Source organism: Astatotilapia calliptera, chromosome 7 (genome assembly GCF_900246225.1).
Source record: "Astatotilapia calliptera chromosome 7, fAstCal1.2, whole genome shotgun sequence".
Classification (NCBI taxonomy): domain Eukaryota; kingdom Metazoa; phylum Chordata; class Actinopteri; order Cichliformes; family Cichlidae; genus Astatotilapia; species Astatotilapia calliptera.
In genome coordinates, this window is record NC_039308.1 from 45,995,128 (window position 1) to 46,015,470 (window position 20,343).

The 20,343-nt window shown below is 43.7% G+C and overlaps 1 long non-coding RNA gene across 3 annotated transcripts in view; it reads left to right on the forward strand.

The window, feature by feature from the left end:
• The window catches only part of LOC113026395 (uncharacterized), a 59,506-nt gene that overhangs the window by 19,447 nt on the left and 19,716 nt on the right, over nt 1–20,343 (forward strand). The window lies entirely within an intron of this gene.

Here is a 20,343-nt window from a genome sequence, read left to right on the forward strand (position 1 = left end):
AAAGCATGGCGGCAATTGTTAAAGCACAGGCTCTCTTTTTTCTCTGTGTCCTTCTTTCTCTAATTAATTTGTCAAAATTCTGTCGGTTACGACTGTGCAGACACTGATAGACTGCTGCAACAACACCTACAAGCTCTGTAGCTGCCATTTTTACTTCCGTAAACAGAGTGTGTTGTGTGTGACGTCTTCTTTTGCGCATGCGGCCCGCTTTAAGGGCCATGAACCGTTCACACTAGAGCGCGTTTGCTGTCACATTTTATTTGTAGCGTGAACAACCAGACAAAAAAAATCGGAGTTGATCAAAAAATCGGAATTGAGCATTAAGACCTGCAGTGTGAACGTAGCCTTTGTTTAGCAAGTTTGTACTATGAGAGAGATTGTATTTGAATCTCACAAATTTCTTGCATATGTATATTTCTATTTAATTTTTTTTTCTTTTTTTCGTAGGTGTATCTTATTAGCTCAACTTACAATACCATGGGAGGATAGGCTAGCAATTTTAAACCAGCAAAACAAAGCAAAGTACCTGGACTTGATAGGTGAAGCTGTCATCAAAGGGTGCCATGCAAACATTTTTCCCATTGAAATGGGCTGCTGAGGTCCTATGCAACATCCATACTTTCTGCAAAAGCTCTCCTTGCAACTGAAGCACTTAAAGAAAGTCATTTAGGGAAATAGCCTAACCGCCTTTTGAAGAGTACAGGTTAAGGAGCGAAATGCTATGAACCTGAGATACCTGCTGATGATGCAGAAGGGTCCTCAGCATACAGGAAGCTCCAACAATCCTCCCACCAAGTGACATCAAGGAAATCTTGCTATGGTCTAGCTCCACCATATTTTGTAGCTACAAAGACGTCAGCTTGTAGCAATGCATTGTCAATGTTTATCTCACTTGCATTCTTGTGACCACGGGGAAAGGCCCACTGGCAGTGGGGGAAGACCCACAGACATCTGTGAAAAAACAGAAAACAGCTCAGAAAGGCAGCAGGCAATAGTGTTAGAGTTAGCACTCTGCATGAGTAAACTACAAGTACTAAAGAAAGAGAATAAGGCTAGGCAGATTGGGGGTATTACTCTGCCAGAATGGACAGACCATGTAGCCAAAAACCCGGAAAGCAGCGTAAGAACTACAAAACTAAACTGGGCAAAAGAGGTACGTGAGGTAAAATGAAGTTGCTCCAGCTATGGCAGAATATTTAAGCATCAGACTTCACCAACTGCAGCAATGCAAAGGACCCAGAGGGCAATCTCTGAGTATATGAGTTATGCTTGTCAGTCAGTGGAGGACCTGAGCCAGGAGGCACACCACAGTGCTCTGGCCCTCTGGCAACTCATGTTGCTCAAACAAGGAATGTGAATGGAGAGAGTGTAGTGGTAGCACATGGTGATCTCTTCAGAAACATTCCACTGGTGGAATATCCTTACCAGTTACCAAGGCTAAAGCCACACATCCAGTTTAACATAGCAGGATTTACTATGGACAAAGTGAGACCAGTTGTGAAAAAAGCCCAAGCAGGGTTCACCCCTGGACCATCAGGGACCTCATATAAGATCTACAAGAACTATCCTCAGCTGAAAAGTTTATACAAACCCTTACACACACTCTGGAAAAAGAGGAAAGAGCTCAACCTCTGGACACTTGCTGAGGGCTGCTTTGTACCTAAAGGGAAGATGTCAGTTGGGATTGAAGCGTTTCAAGAGAATTCACTACTGGATGGTGAGGGGGAAATATTCTGGTCCACTGTTGCTAAAAGACTGACATCTTATTTGTTCAATAATGAATACATTGATCTTAGTGCCCAGAAAGCAGGAGTTAGGGTATTCTAGTTGTATGGAGCATGCATCAGTGATTGGCTAGATTAATAAGAAAGCAAAGAGTAACAACACTAAACTCTCTAATGTATGGCTGGATCCAGTGAAAGCATTACCTGAATGTAATCAACCTGCATTAGAGAACTATCTAATACCACCAGAGATAGTGCAGCTTGTAATGTTATACATGAATAGATTGAAGATGAGGTTCGCTGTGGAAAACTTTACCTTTAAGTGACATAGGCTGGAGAAGGGCATCATAGCAGGATGTACAATTTCTGTTGTCCTGTTTGCAATGACTCTACTGCTAGTGGCAGGTGGATAAATGGCCTGTATTTATATAGCGCTTTACTAGTCCCTAAGGACCCCAAAGCGCTTTACACATCCAGTCATCCACCCATTCACACTCACACACTGGTGATGGCAAGCTACATTGTAGCCACAGCCACCCTGGGGCGCACTGACAGAGGCGAGGCTGCCGGACACTGGCGCCACCGAGCCCTCTGACCACCACCAGTAGGCAACGGGTGAAGTGTCTTGCCCAAGGACACAACGACCGAGACTGTCCAAGCCGGGGCTCGAACCGGCAACCTTCCGATTACAAGGCGAACTCCCAACTCTTGAGCCACGATCGCCCTTGAGCCACGATAAGGTAAAGAGTTCCTAAATCAGAGGACAGCACAAGACATCCTGCCTGTCAAGTGTTCTTAGACAATCTAACTGTGATGACTTCATCATTCCAGGGCAACACAGTGGATCCTGAGTGCACTGGAGAAGATGGCAACATGGACATGGGTGGAATTTAAACAGGAGAAATCCAGAAGCATCCTTAATGGAAAATGGGCAAGAAACACTTTCAGTAACCTTCAGAGATTCTAACAACTCAAGAGCAAGGGATCCAATGTCTTGGGAAGAATTATGATAGCTCCCTGAAGGACACCGGCAATCCCAGGGATGCCAAATCTCAGTTAAGTACTTCGCTCAAATCAATTAACAACAGCCTGCTGCTTGACAGTTCAAGGTTTGGTGCTTTCAGTATGACATCATACCCAGACTACAATGGCTATTCCTACTGTATGCCTTCCCCATGCCACAATTGGAAGCAAAGGAAAGGCTGTGCAGCAAATTTCTGAGAAAATGGTTGGGCATTCTAATTCCCTTTAGCTTGGTAAACCTGTAAAGCACTTAAAAGCCATTACCAGTTTCATCACTGGTGGAAGAATTCAAAGCCACCAAGGCAAGAGCAGTGGGTACACTCCTCCCATCAAAAGACGAGAATGTCCAACAGGCCAACAAATCTATTGGATGCAGCAGGAAGTGGAAGTCACAAGAAGCAGTATTGGAGCCAGAAGCATACTGGAAGCCCCAAGAAATCATCAGTGTGGTCTGTGAAGGTTGCTTGGGTGCAGAGGCAGCAGAAGATGACTGCCGGGTGAAGGCGATGGGGCTTGCATCTCCAGGCTTTTGGATGCAGTGGGACCAAGCACTTGCTGGACTAATGTCCTGGAAAGAACTTCTTACCATGCACCATGGCTGATCTACCAACTCCAAGCAATTTAAAGATCTGGGGGAAGGAGGAAAGCTCATCATGCCTGCAATGTGGCGCAGTACTGTGCACACTGAGCCACATCTTGGGAGGATGTCCAAAAGCACCGGGAGAGAGGACATGACAAGGTTCCAACAGAAATCACCAAATAGGTGGGCTTCCAGAAAGCTATAGCCCACAAGAACCGGGTACCTCCTTGTGTAACCATCCATTTTCACCTTCAAGGCAACCAGGCTCCCAGGACAAATACAACAGCCACGAAGAGGGGGGAAAAGCTAGTGAACCTGAGATACCTGCTGATGATGCAGAAAGGTTCTCAACATAGAGGAAACTCAAACTATCCTCCCACCAAGGGACACCAAGGAAATCTTCCAATATAACTCCACCATATTTTTGGAGCTCCTACAGTATCAGCTTGTACCAATGCATCTTTGATTTTTATCCAACTTATGTTTCCCCATAGACATGGGGCAACAACAAGCCTTAGAACTCTGGGTCTGTGGACCAGATTGTGTTCTGAGAAGGATGGAATGTATATATAGTATGAAACCAACAGTACAGAACTAGAAAAAATCTGAATAAAAATGTTCTTGGTCTTGCCTTTTTTAATCTAAAAATAATAATTTTGCCAAACAAATGAAAATATTCAATTCTTTCTGGTTGTATCCAACTATTCAAAAACAGACATTAATCTATTAAAAATGTGAGATGAGGTGCTGGTTGTACAGCTGCTGTTATTGTGTATATATTTATTTATATTTAGATTTCTTCATACATTCTTATATAGTTCTATATTGTGTATTGTGTATTTTGTTGTACAGTTATTTTATTTTCAACTTTAATTTATATATTTATCTTTATCTTATTCTTCCCAGTTAAATTTACCCTTCATTCTAATTTGTGTTGTACAGTTATTTCATTTTTAACCTTAATTTATATTTTATTCCTTCCTAGTTAAATTTACCCTTTTTAATTTTTCATATTTATTTCCTATCTTATTCATAGCCTTTTCCTTTTTTGTTTTCTTTAGGTCATGAGCAGTTGTCCAAGCATTTCACTACATATCGTACTGTGTATGACTGTGTACGTGACAAATAAAATTTGAATTTGAATTTGGTTCTGTGACTATTCTGCAATCTTCTTTTTTTTCTCAGTTTTAATAAATACCATAATGTTAATCGCAACAATCATCTTTTATAATTTATTTATTTATTTTATTTTTTATAAAATACTAATTATTATTTCAATTATGTGACATGGTGAGTCAGAAAGCTCAAATCATCATACAATTTGCAAGCTTTAAATACAGATTAACACTGGCAGTTGCAGAGGTTATGGCCAGTGTACCGACCATGTGTATGGATGATGTTAATTTCCAACACCCGTCCCTTGATAGGCATTAACTCATGTAACAGTCTGAAATGTATTTTCTATAATACTAGATTAAAGCAAGTACTTACAAAAGAAAAAATAAAACACAGCACACAAACAGAAAGAGTTTTCTATATGAAAGAGTTCGTATAGCTAGCTTTTATTTATTTTTTTTTTTAAATTTATTTATTTTTTTATTTTTTTATTTTTGCCTGTCCCGTTTGGCTCTTTTGCCATCAGAATTATTGTCTAAAGGCAAAGAAAGATGCCCAACGGATTTACTTTACCAAATTGACCATCCCAGCCTTGCCATAATGGTCCATTTGATTCACCTTTTATTGTTTATTTTATTTTCACTTGCTGAATATGGGACAGACTTGACTGAGGGAAAGAAGGGGAGAAAGAAAGAGGGAAAGAAAAACAGCTGAGAAGAGGGACGGGGGAGAAGGGCAAAAGACACAAACCAACAGAATGGGCAGAGAAAAAAAATGCGTATATCAATCACCTGGATCACCTGTTGAGAAAGAAAAAAGAAAACAAGCAGAAGAAAACAAGAGTAATAGAATAAACAACATCACAATAATATATGGGAATATGACAGTAAATACTAAATATTAAACATTATTGTGCAGCACATAAGATCAACAGAACACAGTGTGCTTTGAGGTAGGAGCCAAAAAGGGTGTAGTTTGTGGGTGTGATCACCCGTGTGTACACCTGTGAGCATGGACGCGCTTGTTTTTTTAAAGGTTCCTTCATGTAATGATCTGCTAGAGGGTGTGGGGGGGGGCACAGCCCCGTCCTCCAGGGCATGAAGCAGGTATGGAGGAGATCAAAACTCCAGACATCCAGAGGCCCCCAGAACACAAGAGACCAAGGAAGACCAACAGAGGGGCAGCCGTGCCACTGTCCCAGAAAGAGCTGAGGAGAGTCCCAGATGAGGGCTCACTCAGCAGCCGCGGAGCAGAAGCCAGGGGGAGTTGCAGTGACGCGCCCGTGAGCTCCGCTGGCAGCCAGCTGTGCCTGAGTGACCGAGCCCCAGGCCGAGAGGCCGGGGGCACCCCACCTCCGAAGTGGCCCGAGCGAGCCCCAGGCTCCAGGCCCCGATAAGCGGCCGCCAAGGAGTGAGCCGGTGTGTACCTGGACGCCCACCCCCAGACACAAAGAACCACCAACGCACCGATGTCTGAGGGAGTCCGCCACTGGCAGGGGAAGTGGTGGTGGGGGGAGATAGGCCTCCAAACCTTGGAGGGCCTGAGATGTCCCCAGAGAGGTGGCGTCTGACACCCAACCTGACATATAGACACAGACATACAGGCACACACAGATACAAACATCCATTCCCACCCTCATGCTCTCATATGCACTTACTCCACACTCAACCAACGTGGAGACAGACATAAAGAGACGCTGTACACACGATCACACTCCCCAAGCGTACTCTACGAACCGGGTCTAGGTACCCTTGCCCCTGGAGGGGGGAACTGCACCCAGACCCAGGTGGTGTTACCCTTTTCCCTGCGGTGGGGGGAGGCAGACCACCCCGACTCCGCAGCAGCAGGAAGGCCCCACACTCCAGACCGCAGTCGGACGGCCAACTCCTCCTCCTAGTCCTAGCCCCCCCGCTCCAGCAGGCTGCAGAGAATGGGGGTGAGAGAAGACTCCAAACCTCCCTCCACCCGCTCATTGTAGTGTTGATGCATGTGTGTTCTGAAGTGCATTTAAAACCCAGGAGGGCATGGAGCTACCTGCCAGAGAGCAGCAGGTAAGCGCATAGTCCCTCCTGCTAGCCCTCAATGTCTACGTGTATTCAAAATTGAGAGGTGGGCAACGACGCCAGGGGTGGGGTGTACACCCTGATGGTAATTTGGATTCCGTGTATCGTGCCCAACCCCAAGATCCTATATGTATGTGTAATGAGAGTGTGAGTAATGTGAATGTCTAAGTTGTGGGATAAAATTGAGCCAGAGGCAGCCGGAAAGGGGGGGGGGGGGTAGCCTCCTCTGCACCCTGGTGACATACCCCTACTCCAAGGCCCTGCATGTGTGGGTGGTTGTGGTGGAGCGGGAAGAGGGAGGCAGCTGGAGATGCTGACCCCAGTAGGCACCCCCATACTCCACGACCCGCCAGGGAAAGGGGGCCCAGGCCCATCCAGACCGGGGCCCAGTGCAGGAGCGCCTCCCGGCCCCACAGAGCCCGGGACAGTCCACCCAACCCCACCACAGAGAAAACTGCACCCACCCCACCATCCACTCATCTTCCAGACTACATAAGACAAAAAACACCCAGGCTGAGATCTTCCTCCACCTCTCCTGTATCTCCCCCTCCTGCAGAGAGAGTTCCTGAAGAGAGGAAAGCTCCTGCAAGATGTGACAACCTCCCCCAAGATGTGACAACCTCCCCCACCAGTTGAAGAGCCCCCCAGGTGGCTCGACGCACCGGCGGCACCCTGCGCCAGGGCTGGGCCCCCATGCACCCACCCGCCCACAACACACCAACCAGGACCCAAGCCCCCGAGGCCCAGCCAGGGCCCCAGCCCAGAGACGGAGCGCCCCCAGAACCTCACGCCCATCCCGGACCCACCCAGGGGCAGCCAGGCTACCAGGTCAGTAACCCACGTCCGTCAGCACAGACCCTCCCCTAACCCCGCTGCACGCAGCCACGAGGAAACAGTCACCTGAGAGCCAACAGAGCCCCTAATTGGCCATGACCGCTACCCCGGGTAGGTATAGCTAGCTTTTAGCTGGGACTTCACTGTTATACAGAAAGTTTTAAGAAGCTGCTTTGAACTGGCAGGTAGCCAGTAGGAAATGCACTTTGTATAAATGAAGTGTCTAACGCTACACTTTCTCCATCATGTATATTTTAGGTGTTAATGACAGTTTACATAAGTCATAAAAGCATTAAATTGTCAGCACTATGTATTTTATGTACAGTCTTAAATAAGTTAAGTAAGTAATAAGTAAGATTCAACTTGGAGTAATTAAAAAAAAAATTCAAAATTGAAAATCTTAAGTCATAGAACATGTTATTAGATACACCTTTCTAGTACTGGGTTGGACCCTTTTTACCTTCAAAAATCCTTAATCCTTCATGACATAGACTCAACAAAGTGCTGGAAACATTTCTCAGAAATTTAGTTACATATTGACACGGTGGCATCGCACAGCTGCTGCAGATTTTTCAGCTACACATAGATGATGTGACCCTCCTGTTCCTCGACATCACAGAGGTGCTCAATTAGACTGAGATCTGATGACTGTAGAGGTCATTTGAGTACAGTGAACTCACCATCATGGTCGGGAAAGGCACTTGTTGGGGTTTTCTGCTTCTGCTACTGTAGTCAAGCTGCTTTGCGGTTTGAAATATTGCATGCTCAGAGATCCTCCTCTGCATACGTTGATCATCACGAGTGATCAATTTAGTTACTGTCAGTTTGAAACACTCTGGCCACTCTCCTCCAATCTCTGACATCAACAAGGCATTTTCTGTTTGTCAGTCTGAAATATTGAGATTGAGAGTCCATCTGGCACCAGCAACCATGCCATTTCATTTTTAAAGTCACTTAAATTACCTTTGTTCCCCATTTTGATGCCATTTATTTGGCTGATTAGATAATCGACTTAATGTACAGGTGAACATACTTACCTAACAAAGTGGCTAGTGAGTGTATGTGCAGTGATGAAATCTAAATTCTACCTTGGCCAGGCCTTTGATAGCCTGATTATTGATCGCTGTGACTGTTTTAATTACATATGGTCATGCTTGGGACCAAGAGGGTATACAGCATGAACTATTAAGAACAGTTGCATGAATGAAAGCTACATGAAATTATATGCAGTGTCTTGCAAACAAGTTTGGAGACTTGCCCTAACATTTCTACTTAGCTGTTTTCAGGTAAACCATCCTTATTAGGGAGACCAAAATACCTATAATTCATATCTTTAATTATCACCTTTAATGTGAATGTGTCATGTTATAACTTCCATCTAAACTGTGCAGATTGGTTTCTAAGACACCTCAATGATCAATGTGAACTACCATTACCATATACAAAGCTGAACCATTTATAGAATATAAATAGTTACAACTATCAGATATTAGCTATAAGTTAACTGTTTTTTATATCGAGTCTCCTCAACAACAAAAAAATCACAATAAAAAACATTCATATTTAACTGATGTGTCACTTAACTGGCCTTGTGATCACTTCTGTCTGTCAGGCAATTAATATCTTGTTGTTAAAATATTTTCTCTTTCTTCTTACATATCATAAAAAGATAATGGGCTTCAAAGTGTGTTGCAAGAGACGACTGTTCATTTCTCACACCCTGCCAGCAGTTTTTTTTTTTTTAACCATGACTGTTCTTTATTTGTATGGCTGACGATACTCTGATTTTGAGTTATTGGTAGATTTGTTAGAATATGTTCAAAATGTACAAAAACCCCAAGAGCTATTCATAATAAATATAATACATTTTTATATCTCTATAAATATTCAGTTATTCTGTGATATTTTATCTCTTTGTGAGCTGATGACACTGATTCTGTTTTGTTATTAATTATTATTATTAGCTATTTTACAGATTAAGTAACATCCCTTAAGGATATCGTTCCACTGTGTGCATCTCCCGAAGTCTGCACTTGCCTATTAATATTGTTGTGACTTTTAGAAACTGTATATACAGTGGGGCAAAAAAGTATTTAGTCAGCCACCGATTGTGCAAGTTCCCCCACCGAAAATGATGACAGAGGTCAGTAATTTGCACCAGAGGTACACTTCAACTGTGAGAGACAGAATGTGAAAAAAAAAATCCATGAATCCACATGGTAGGATTTGTAAAGAATTTATTCGTAAATCAGGGTGGAAAATAAGTATTTGGTCAATAACAAAAATACAACTCAATACTTTGTAACATAACCTTTGTTGGCAATAACAGAGGTCAAACGTTTACTATAGGTCTTTACCAGGTTTGCACACACAGTAGCTGGTATTTTGGCCCATTCCTCCATGCAGATCTTCTCGAGAGCAGTGATGTTTTGGGGCTGTCGCCGAGCAACACGGACTTTCAACTCCCGCCACAGATTTTCTATGGGGTTGAGGTCTGGAGACTGGCTAGGCCACTCCAGGACTTTCAAATGCTTCTTACGGAGCCACTCCTTTGTTGCCCAGGCGGTGTGTTTTGGATCATTGTCATGTTGGAAGACCCAGCCTCATTTCATCTTCAAAGTTCTCACTGATGGAAGGAGGTTTTGGCTCAAAATCTCACGATACATGGCCCCATTCATTCTGTCCTTAACACGGATCAGTCGTCCTGTCCCCTTGGCAGAAAAACAGCCCCATAGCATGATGTTTCCACCCCCATGCTTCACAGTAGGTATGGTGTTCTTGGGATGCAACTCAGTATTCTTCTTCCTCCAAACACGACGAGTTGAGTTTATACCAAAAAGTTCTACTTTGGTTTCATCTGACCACATGACATTCTCCCAATCCTCTGCTGTATCATCCATGTGCTCTCTGGCAAACTTCAGACGGGCCTGGACATGCACTGGCTTCAGCAGCGGAACACGTCTGGCACTGCGGGATTTGATTCCCTGCCGTTGTAGTGTGTTACTGATGGTGACCTTTGTTACTTTGGTCCCAGCTCTCTGCAGGTCATTCACCAGGTCCCCCCGTGTGGTTCTGGGATCTTTGCTCACCGTTCTCATGATCATTTTGACCCCACGGGATGAGATCTTGCGTGGAGCCCCAGATCGAGGGAGATTATCAGTGGTCTTGTATGTCTTCCATTTTCTGATGATTGCTCCCACAGTTGATTTTTTCACACCAAGCTGCTTGCCTATTGTAGATTCACTCTTCCCAGTCTGGTGCAGGTCTACAATACTTTTCCTGGTGTCCTTCGAAAGCTCTTTGGTCTTGGCCATGGCGGCGTTTGGAGTCTGACTGTTTGAGGCTGTGGACAGGTGTCTTTTATACAGATGATGAGTTCAAACAGGTGCCATTCATACAGGTAACGAGTGGGGGACAGAAAAGCTTCTTACAGAAGACGTTACAGGTCTGTGAGAGCCAGAGATTTTCCTTGTTTGAGGTGACCAAATACTTATTTTCCACCCTGATTTACGAATAAATTCTTTACAAATCCTACCATGTGAATTCATGGATTTTTTTTTCACATTCTGTCTCTCACAGTTGAAGTGTACCTCTGGTGCAAATTACTGACCTCTGTCATCATTTTAAGTGAGGGAACTTGCACAATCGGTGGCTGACTAAATACTTTTTTGCCCCACTGTAAAAGATGGAGATAGTACTGTGCCATCACCCATTGGTTTTTGGACCCTACAGTTTTAAGACTTTGTTTTATTGTAGCCAGAACTTACCCTTCTGAAACACTGGTTGGAGTGAGATCAGCAAGGTTCAATAGCAATATGTCGTGGTTTTCGGTAGGGAAAGAGACGACACCTTGTAGAGCAAACAACTTCAACCTTTATTTGTCACTTCCGGTACCCAACACCTTTTCACCATAAAACCGGATATACTTAAACAGATAACACCACATCCTCCTTTCTCAGAAAACAACAACTTATTGAAACATTTACTGCGTAAGGGAAACTGTACTTTCGTTACTTCTTAGAACCTATTGCAGAAACATAGCTACTCTATTTTTAACTCGAGAAGCTTTGCTTTATTTAATCTCACAAGTTCAATCTTTGTGGTTTTACGACAACTCTGCCAGCTCTAGTTCTGACAAGACCTGGGACTTCTGTCTTGGGAGTCAGAGTTGTAGACGTCGATAGGTTGGGAGCTGGCAGGGTATTTTCTCTGGGACTGACGGGGGTAGATGGGGTCTGTAACTTTGGTGTGGACTCTGGCAATGGCTGGGGGTGACGTCTATTTCTCCTGATGGCTCCTGAAGGAGTCTCAACCATATAAGAGCGGGGTGTGGAGTGAGAGGAGATGACAGTCCCTTCACGCCTAGTGTCTGTAATCCACACTGGTTGCCCCGGTGCGAATGGAGGAAGTTCAGTCGCCCGATGTCTCCTGTTGTACGCATCACTGTCCCTCGCCCTTCTCTCTCTCGCTTTTGCCAACACTGTATTCTTATTGGGCAGGCTGGGATTGAGTAGGGAAGGAAGCTGGGGAACTGGCGTGCGCAGTCTCCGTCCCATCAGTAGTTGCGCCGGGCTATATCCGTTAGCCAATGGTGTTGCTCTGTAAGCTAGAAGTGCAAGATATGGGTCTTTTGCCTTCTTTAGCAGGTTTTTCATAGTTTGGACATGACGCTCAGCCTCACCATTGCTCTGTGCAAATCTAGGACTGCTTGTTACATGTCTGAACCCATAGGTTGCTGCAAAGTCTTTGAACTGTTGTCCTGAAAACTGAGGTCCGTTGTCAGTGTAGAAAAGCTCTGGAATTCCATGTCTGGAAAAGACAGATTTTAGGTGTACTATAACATCTTCCGATCTGGTGGGGGTAAGTTTGGCTATTTCCACGAATTTCGAGTAGTAGTCCACCAAAAGCACATAGTTGCTGTCATTGAGTGTAAAAAGGTCTGCACCAACTTTTTGCCATGGCCTCTCCGGGAGTTGGCTTGGCATTAAAGGTTGTACTGGGTTAGTACGCTCTTTGATGCAAATGGTGCAGTTTTTCACAAGTTCATTTATTTGCCCACTCAGACCAGGCCACCACACTGCCTCTCTGGCTCTCTCTCTGCATCTAGACATTCCCTGGTGCCCCTCATGTAGGGCACTTAGGACAGAGTGGCGCATAGCAGTGGGGATTACTAGTCTGGTGCCTTTCAGTAGCAGATTGTCATGTACAGTTAAGGTCTCTCTGTAGGGATGGGTATTGATAAGATTTTAACGATTCCGATTCCATTTTCGATTCTGTTTAACGATTCGATTCTTTATCGATTCTCTTATCGATTCTTTTTTTTTTTTTTTTAAAAAGGAGAACACTAAGGTCGATTAGCTCAGAGCTTTGTTTTATATCTTCTCTTTGAACAAGATAGAAATTTAGGAGTAACATGGCCTTACAAACCCAACAGTGAGATCTTGAGAGATCCAGCCTACGGCTCTTCAATGGGGTGTCACAGGGTCCCCAGGAAAAAAAATTGTAAATGTAAAATAATAAAATAAATATTCTTGTGAGACATATCACATATTGACGGGGTCGGGTTATGTTAAAAAGTATAAATTGTTATACTTTGTTCATTGGTTCAAAGGTACCCCACACTTCTTTTTTTGTTTGCTTGTTTGTTCTGGTGTATTTTTCATTTGAACTGTTACTCTGCCAGAGTACTCATATTTACAAGATGGCATTGAACGCCCCATTGGTGTATCAGGAAAACTATTTTGTACGTATGTTCCTTGAAGGGGATTGAAGTCGTTCTTTTTTCCACCGCAGCGAAGGGCTAGGAGTAGGAGAGGAGCTGCTGTATGTTTTTGTTATCGAATCGATCTGATTGTGAAATAAAGCATATGCAGTGAGAAAGCAACTCCAGGAGTCATCCTTGCCTTAAAGCTGCAACATTCTTCTGTAGCAATAACAAAGTATAACATAAATTGTTCTGTGGCAATTACACAAGAATATCCAGTAATGTCCCTGCCCACAATTAAACACATTCACTTACCAAAAATCGGGGGCATCTGCTGTGGCAAATGGGTGCAAGACTTTTACCACAAACTTAGACACTGCTCTGTGACATTAGTCTATCCTGGCCTGAAAGGAGACGCTACCGGTAGACTGCAGCGAGAACTACCAGCGAGCGCCAGCCAGACTCTGTCTGTCTCTCTCATCATGGTCACCTACATGTACAGTAATGGCAGGTCTTGTAATAAGGCAGATTGCGCTAACATAATATGCACTGTTAGTTGATTATTTACCTGCCGCATTAACGGGAGAGGACGTGCAAACGTTAGCGCTGCTGCTGGGTTGAGAGTCACGAGTCCGGAGCGGAATTAAAAACGCGTGTCATCGCGTGTTTTGTGAGCAAATGCTTTTGCATATTCGTAGTGTTTCCTCCCTTAAATGAAATATCTACTTTGCAAGTTGCCCTGTTGTCATCGGTTCTCATAAAGTATAATCAAACTTTTGAGCGTTTGAGCCGCTTAGGCGCCATGTTTCCTGCCAGGTAAATGACGCTCCGCAACGTGGTGACGTCATTCGGGGCGACTGGAATCGATAAGGGAATCGTTTGCAAAAATGGCAAACGATTCCAAGGAATTGAAACAGTGGGAACCGGTTCTCAACAAGAACCGGTTTTCGATACCCATCCCTATCTCTCTGTGTGGCCAATATGCTTTAATTGGGCCTATGAGATGGCTATATTCTGGCCAGCAGCTCTGACAAAAAGTCATGACCTCTGAACATATGCTGTCGGTTTTTAACTGTTCTTTTACCTGTGTGATGTATGTCGAGGTAGCAGGCATGCATTTGACAATTTCATCCACATAAATATTTGTGTCTTCCAGAAATTCGGCTGTAGCTTTTGAATCAGGGTCTTGGTTAATGGGTGCACGTGACAGTGCATCTGCTGTGAGGAGTGCTTTACCAGGAGTGTGTGAGATGGTGTAGCTGTACCTCATAAGCCTTAGGCGGAATCGTTGGATCCTGGGTGGAAGCTCGGTTAGGGCTTGCTGGCCTAACAGGCTGATGAGTGGCTTGTGGTCAGTCTCTAAGGAGAAGTGTCTCCCGATGAGGAAATCTTTGAATCTTTCACACCCCCATGTTAATCCAAGCGCCTCCTTCTCCACCTGTGCATACCTCTGTTCTGTTTCCGTTAAAGAACGAGACGCATATGCAACAGGTCTCCATTGCTCTCCCTCTTTTTGAAATAGGACTGCTCCCAGTCCATAGGAGGAAGCATCTGCAGACAGTTTTAACTCTTTGTTTGGGTCATAGAGTGCAAGAATGGGATTGACGTCAGATCGCCTTTCAGCTGCTTGAATGCTTTTTGCTGTGCGCAGCTCCAAACCCACTGATTTTTCTTCGAGAGCAGGTCTCTCAGGGGCTTATCTTTTTCAGCAAGTCCTGGGTTAAATTTGCCTAATTGGTTTACCATCCCAAGAAAGCTGCGCATTTCACTGACGTTTGATGGCTCTTTCATTTCTGAGATTGCTCTAATTTTGTCTGGGTCAGGCTGCACTCCTTCCGCAGACAAGATGTGTCCAAGAAACTTCACTTCCTGTTTGCTCAGCTCACATTTCTGCATGTTTAGTGTGACGCCGGCCTCTTGAAGTTTACTGAGCACTGTGTGCAGTCTGGCATTGTGCTCCTGCTGATCCTGTCCCCAAATGAGAATATCATCCATGTGACAGACCACGCCTGGCAGCCCATTAAGGATTACTGACATTCTACGCTGAAAATGTTCTGGGGCAGACGCTATTCCAAAAGGAAGTCTGTTGAAGTAGAAGCGCCCAAAGCGTGTAATGAATGTCGTGTAGTGTGCTGACTCTGGTGACAATGGAACCTGCCAGAAGCCTCTGTTTGCGTCCAACTTGCTGAAGACTTTAGCTCCCGCCAGAGAACCTAGAGTCTGTTCAACCGAAGGCAGGATGTACTTTTCTCTGCACACTGCTTCGTTGAGGTGGGTGAGGTCGACACAAATACGTACTGAGTCGTTTTTTGCTGGCACCGGGACCATTCCTGCGCACCACTCCGTTGGTTCTTCTACTCTGCTGATTACTCCCATGGACTCCATTCTTTCCAGTTCCTGTTTCACTTTTCCTAACAGTGGAATGGGGACCCGTCTCGGTGTGGCCAGGGAAAAAGGCACAGCCTCAGGCTTCAACTTAATTGAATAAGGTTGTTGCATTAAGCCTAAACCCTGACACAGTTTCGGGTATTTTTCGTGCAGCACATTCATGTCAATACTGTCGGCTCTACACACTAGGTTCAGCTTGACACTCGCCGGCCTGCTTAACAGTGCTACGTGCAAATGTATGATAATGTACACATTTTCCTGTATTCCCTGTTCACCTTTGCAAAGTGTTTCTCTGCTCATACCCAACACGTCAAGTGGGGAACCACTCGGACCAAACAACGATCTATCTGGTTTGCATAACCCTGTCTCGTTCTGGTTTATGCTGTAAAACGTCTGGGCAGGGATAACAGATACGTCAGCTCCTGTGTCTATCTTAAATCTGACCTTGTGGTTTCTGATAGTGAGATCTGCATACCAAGGATCTGAGCCTACGTCTACAGAACCAAGAAACACGGGTGTAACATCGCTTTCTTCGGCTTCTATCACATGCACAGATTTAACAGATTTACACACTTTACTGAAATGACCTCTTTTACCACATGAGTGACAAAATACATCTTTCGCTCGGCATTGATCTTTACCATGTGCAGGGGTTTTCCCACACCTGTAGCATGATCTCCCATTAGATGTTTTGTCCTTTGATGTGTATTTGCGATCTCCACGGGGTCTGAACGTTGAATGCCTTTGTTCCTTGTGCTTAGCTGACACAGCGTCTATTTCCATTTTATTTTCCCCTCTGATGTCCGACTGCTGCTTCTTGATGGCTTCCGACTGCCTGGCTTGGTTAACCGCTTTCTCTAACGTCAAATCTTTGTCCATTTGAGGTCTCTCCGCTAGGCTGATGTCCTTCAGACCCACGACGAGGCGATCTCTTATTAACTCATCGTGCAGCGCACCATAACTGCAGTTTTCCGCTAAAGCGTAAAGTGCAGTGACAAACGAGTCTACAGTTTCATTAGCTTGCTGTGTTCTCTGATTAAAGCGGGCTCTCTCGTAGATAATGTTTTTTCTGGGAACAAAGTACATCTCCAAAGTGTCTCTTACTGCTTGATACTGCTGTCTCTGTATGTCAGATAATGCTTGTCCTCGGAGGATATCATCTGCTTCATCCCCCATGCAGTAGATGAGAGTGTTCACCTGGTTAGCCTCGGAGCTAAGGTGTAGGTTGCTTGCGAGTCGAAATCTTTCAAACCTCCTTATCCATTTTTCCCAATGCTGTGGCTTCGAGAAATCGAACAGCTCGGGGGGCTGGATGGTGAAAGTGGCATTCGGGGGTAGGTTGGCGTTAGCATTGTAGCCGCCGTTAGCTCGCTGGTGGGGCGGTGGCGTGCGAGGCCGCGTAACTGTTGCGCTAGCTCCCGCTTCTTCGTCCGACATCTTTCGTCTCGAGAAAACTCTTTATCACTCCCAAAGTCGCTTGCTGTCACTCCCCGATGATAAGGCACTTACATCCATCCCACTCCTGACACCATGTCGTGGTTTTCGGTAGGGAAAGAGACGACACCTTGTAGAGCAAACAACTTCGACCTTTATTTGTCACTTCCGGTACCCAACACCTTTTCACCATAAAACCGGATATACTTAAACAGATAACACCACACAATACATTCATTGAAAATATGAGTTTAATGCAGAGGCACACAAGTCTGCCAATTAGTGCGAAGTAACAATGTAGCAAAATGCAAGTGTTTCATTCAATAAAAGTGAAGCATAAACTTCTTGTACAGGCTTTACTACTCAGCAAGCCATTTTATTTTTTTTAAGAAAGTTTCCATTAAAAATCCTCTAAAGGGTCCCATCACAATCATCACAGAGGTCCAGTTCAATGACCCATGGACCTACAGCTGTGTGTTAGCAACTTATCAATTAAAGGAGGTACACCCATAAATTTGAGTCCTAATTGTGTCTGTGCTACTATGCTATAAACAGACTTTTTTTTCCCATGGGAGTCTGTGAGGGCTGACTTGAATTGGAAGGCAGCTTCAAGTGAAGACTCAAACAACTGCAGATTTTGGCGCTTTTCTGTTGGCCTCATCTTTTTGTGCCACAGGTTGCTATTTTGTCTTAAGTGAGGATGAGGATGAAATTCTGGGACTGTAATCTGTAAATGTCAAAAGTTACACACGCTCCAGTATTAGAGGTGTTCTCTTTGCTCTGATATGTTTGTGGCTTTGGTGCTGAAATTGTTTTGTTTTTTTTAAACATTTTTATTCTCTTCATGTTAGAATGCTAAAATAGTTTTTAAATTACTCATGGATCTAAAATATAACATTTAATAAAAATATTTGCCTTCTTTTACCTTTGTTGACTTACAAAAATAGAGGTAATCAGGTGTGCTATTGTTTTGAGTTCTGTGGTTGAACTTTTGGTTTGAGCTGTCTAAAATTTACTGTTCCATCAAAGCATTATGAGTAAATCCACAAAGTGTTTGGTTTTCTAAATTTGTCAATCGTATGCAGTACTTTGGATGCTATGGCAACCATCCAGCTGTTTCAGCTTCCCTACTGACGTCATCCACACTTTTACATGGTTATGCCACTTGAGCCTTGAAAGACAAGACAAGCTTTTACACTTACAAATATTACATTATCATTATTTTGCAACTCTACTGAGACTTTTCCTCCCCTTGTCATAAGCTTTTTCATTATGTATTGAGTCTGGAGTAGTAAGATTTCATTTGTTATATGGTTTAATATGAGTTGAAATGAGAAGTCCAAACACGCTGTCATGTTTTTATCTCTTTAACACAATTTCTAATTACTGTAAATGCGCTTCATGCTGATTCACTTTTCAAGTATTGTTTCATAGAGTTATATGACATTGTGAGAGTTCTCAGGTTATTTTCCCGGGCTATGTGTGGGTATCGATACTATCTTCTTCAGCTGAGGTGTGTAAATCTCCTGTCATCTGACTCACAGGTGGAACTATTAAGGGACTAATAGTGGGACTATTTCCTGTGTTTTGATTTCCTGTTTAGAGTGTTGCACAAATTTTAAATCCACAGTATTCCCTGATCAGGATAGTTTAAGGATTAAATGTAATCCCAGGAAGTTGATTCTCTTCACGCGGACGCAGCATTTTCAGTTGCAGAAACGTTTTGCCAAGTGACCTCTTCAGTCTCAGCTGACTGCAGGTTTTCCCAACCTGACCAACAGTATATTTGCAAAATGACTGAAACTAGCAGACTGACTAACAATGGGCCGTGAGCTCAGTGAAACTGAAACTGTCATGATGTCCAAAACATCATGACCACTGATCAATGGCCATGAGTGCCATTCGCAGAGTTGGGGAATGGCTGTAGTTCCAGCATTGTAAGATGGTGAACTCAACTGAACTCTTTCAGGAATGGTTGTTCTCTTTTCCCGTTTTAGCATCTTACAATGCTGCACACCCATTCCCTAATTACCCCCCTTCATGACATTTTGTATATTAACGATCATGAAACAGAACTCACAGCCCATTAGTAGGCAATGGTGTTAGTTTTGGTCATTATGCCAATATACTTTTTATAAGGCTGGAGAAAGCTGCAGTCAGCTGCGACTGAAGAAGCCTCTTGGATGAGTGACGAAATGGTTTCGCCACTGAAACTGCGGCGTCCAGATGAGCAGAATCAATTTTCTGTGATTTCCTTACCTGGATGATTGAGTGTGAATCAAGACCTTGGCTGTAATATTGTGTCTTTAGTTTAGGCTATAACCTTCAAGCCCCTTCTCACACATGTACGATACCTGCGTATGCAAACACCTCACATGATCATGTAAAGTTATGCCAGGTACTTGTTTCGGTAAGCATAAGGGGTACCCAAGATATGTGTTTGATTAGTCTATGTTAATGTATGTCCCAGTTAGAGTACATAAATAACATGCTCCTCATATGAAGCAGCTCTCTTGCTCAAATCCTTGATCATCATGGCACAGACTCTTGGTCAGCATTTGCTTTCTTACAGCTAACAAGCAAAAGAAAAACACCCTTTTCTGGAAAATAAAAACAACTCCTTTTTTGGATTAGGCTCATCTAAAAAATGTGGAAAATACTCTTGTTGTTTTTTTACAGCTGATTATTTTGATAAAAGAAGGGCAATTTGAGCCTTTGTTACCTTTGAGAACCATGATAAAACTATTAATTTGACAGTAATGTCTATTAAATTTAAGGTTGTTTGGTATAAAGTTGGCATATTTTTAAAAAGACGTGTGGCTCTGTGTAGACATTTATCCATGTAATAGTAAAGGACAAAAAGGCACAGTTTAGATCACCTCGCCTGCATGTCCTGTAGCCGCCTTTCCACCACCTTGTTCCACCCTTCTGTCTGGTTAGGGGAGCACTGAGCGACACTTTTACTGACAATGTATTTGACTTTGAATCTGAGGCTTTTATCTGTTGTCTAGCCTCACCTAACCAACACAGATCTGCTTTTTTTGTCAAGTGAGTCAAAAAAATTGCTTGTCCAAATAGGTGGTCATGAAAAGTGATTCAGCAAAGTAGGAAGGAGGGAGGAACACATGCACTCAGACAAAAACACACACACACACACACACACACACACACACACACACACACACACACACACACACACACACCAGTGCATGTCCGGACGTCAACAGCACTCTGAGGGTGTCTCTGTGGCTTCATAGACAGAGATGAATAAAGCATCACAGCATACAATCCATTTAATTCTCACACAGACGCACGCAAATGCACAAATATAAATAGACAAAATTTCACATCCGAGCCTTTCTTCCTCTAACCCATGCAAACACTTACGTCAGCGGGTTAAATTATTCCTTGAAATATTTCACTGATGCTGTCCCATCAATGGGCATACATGCACATGCACATGCACACATGCATATG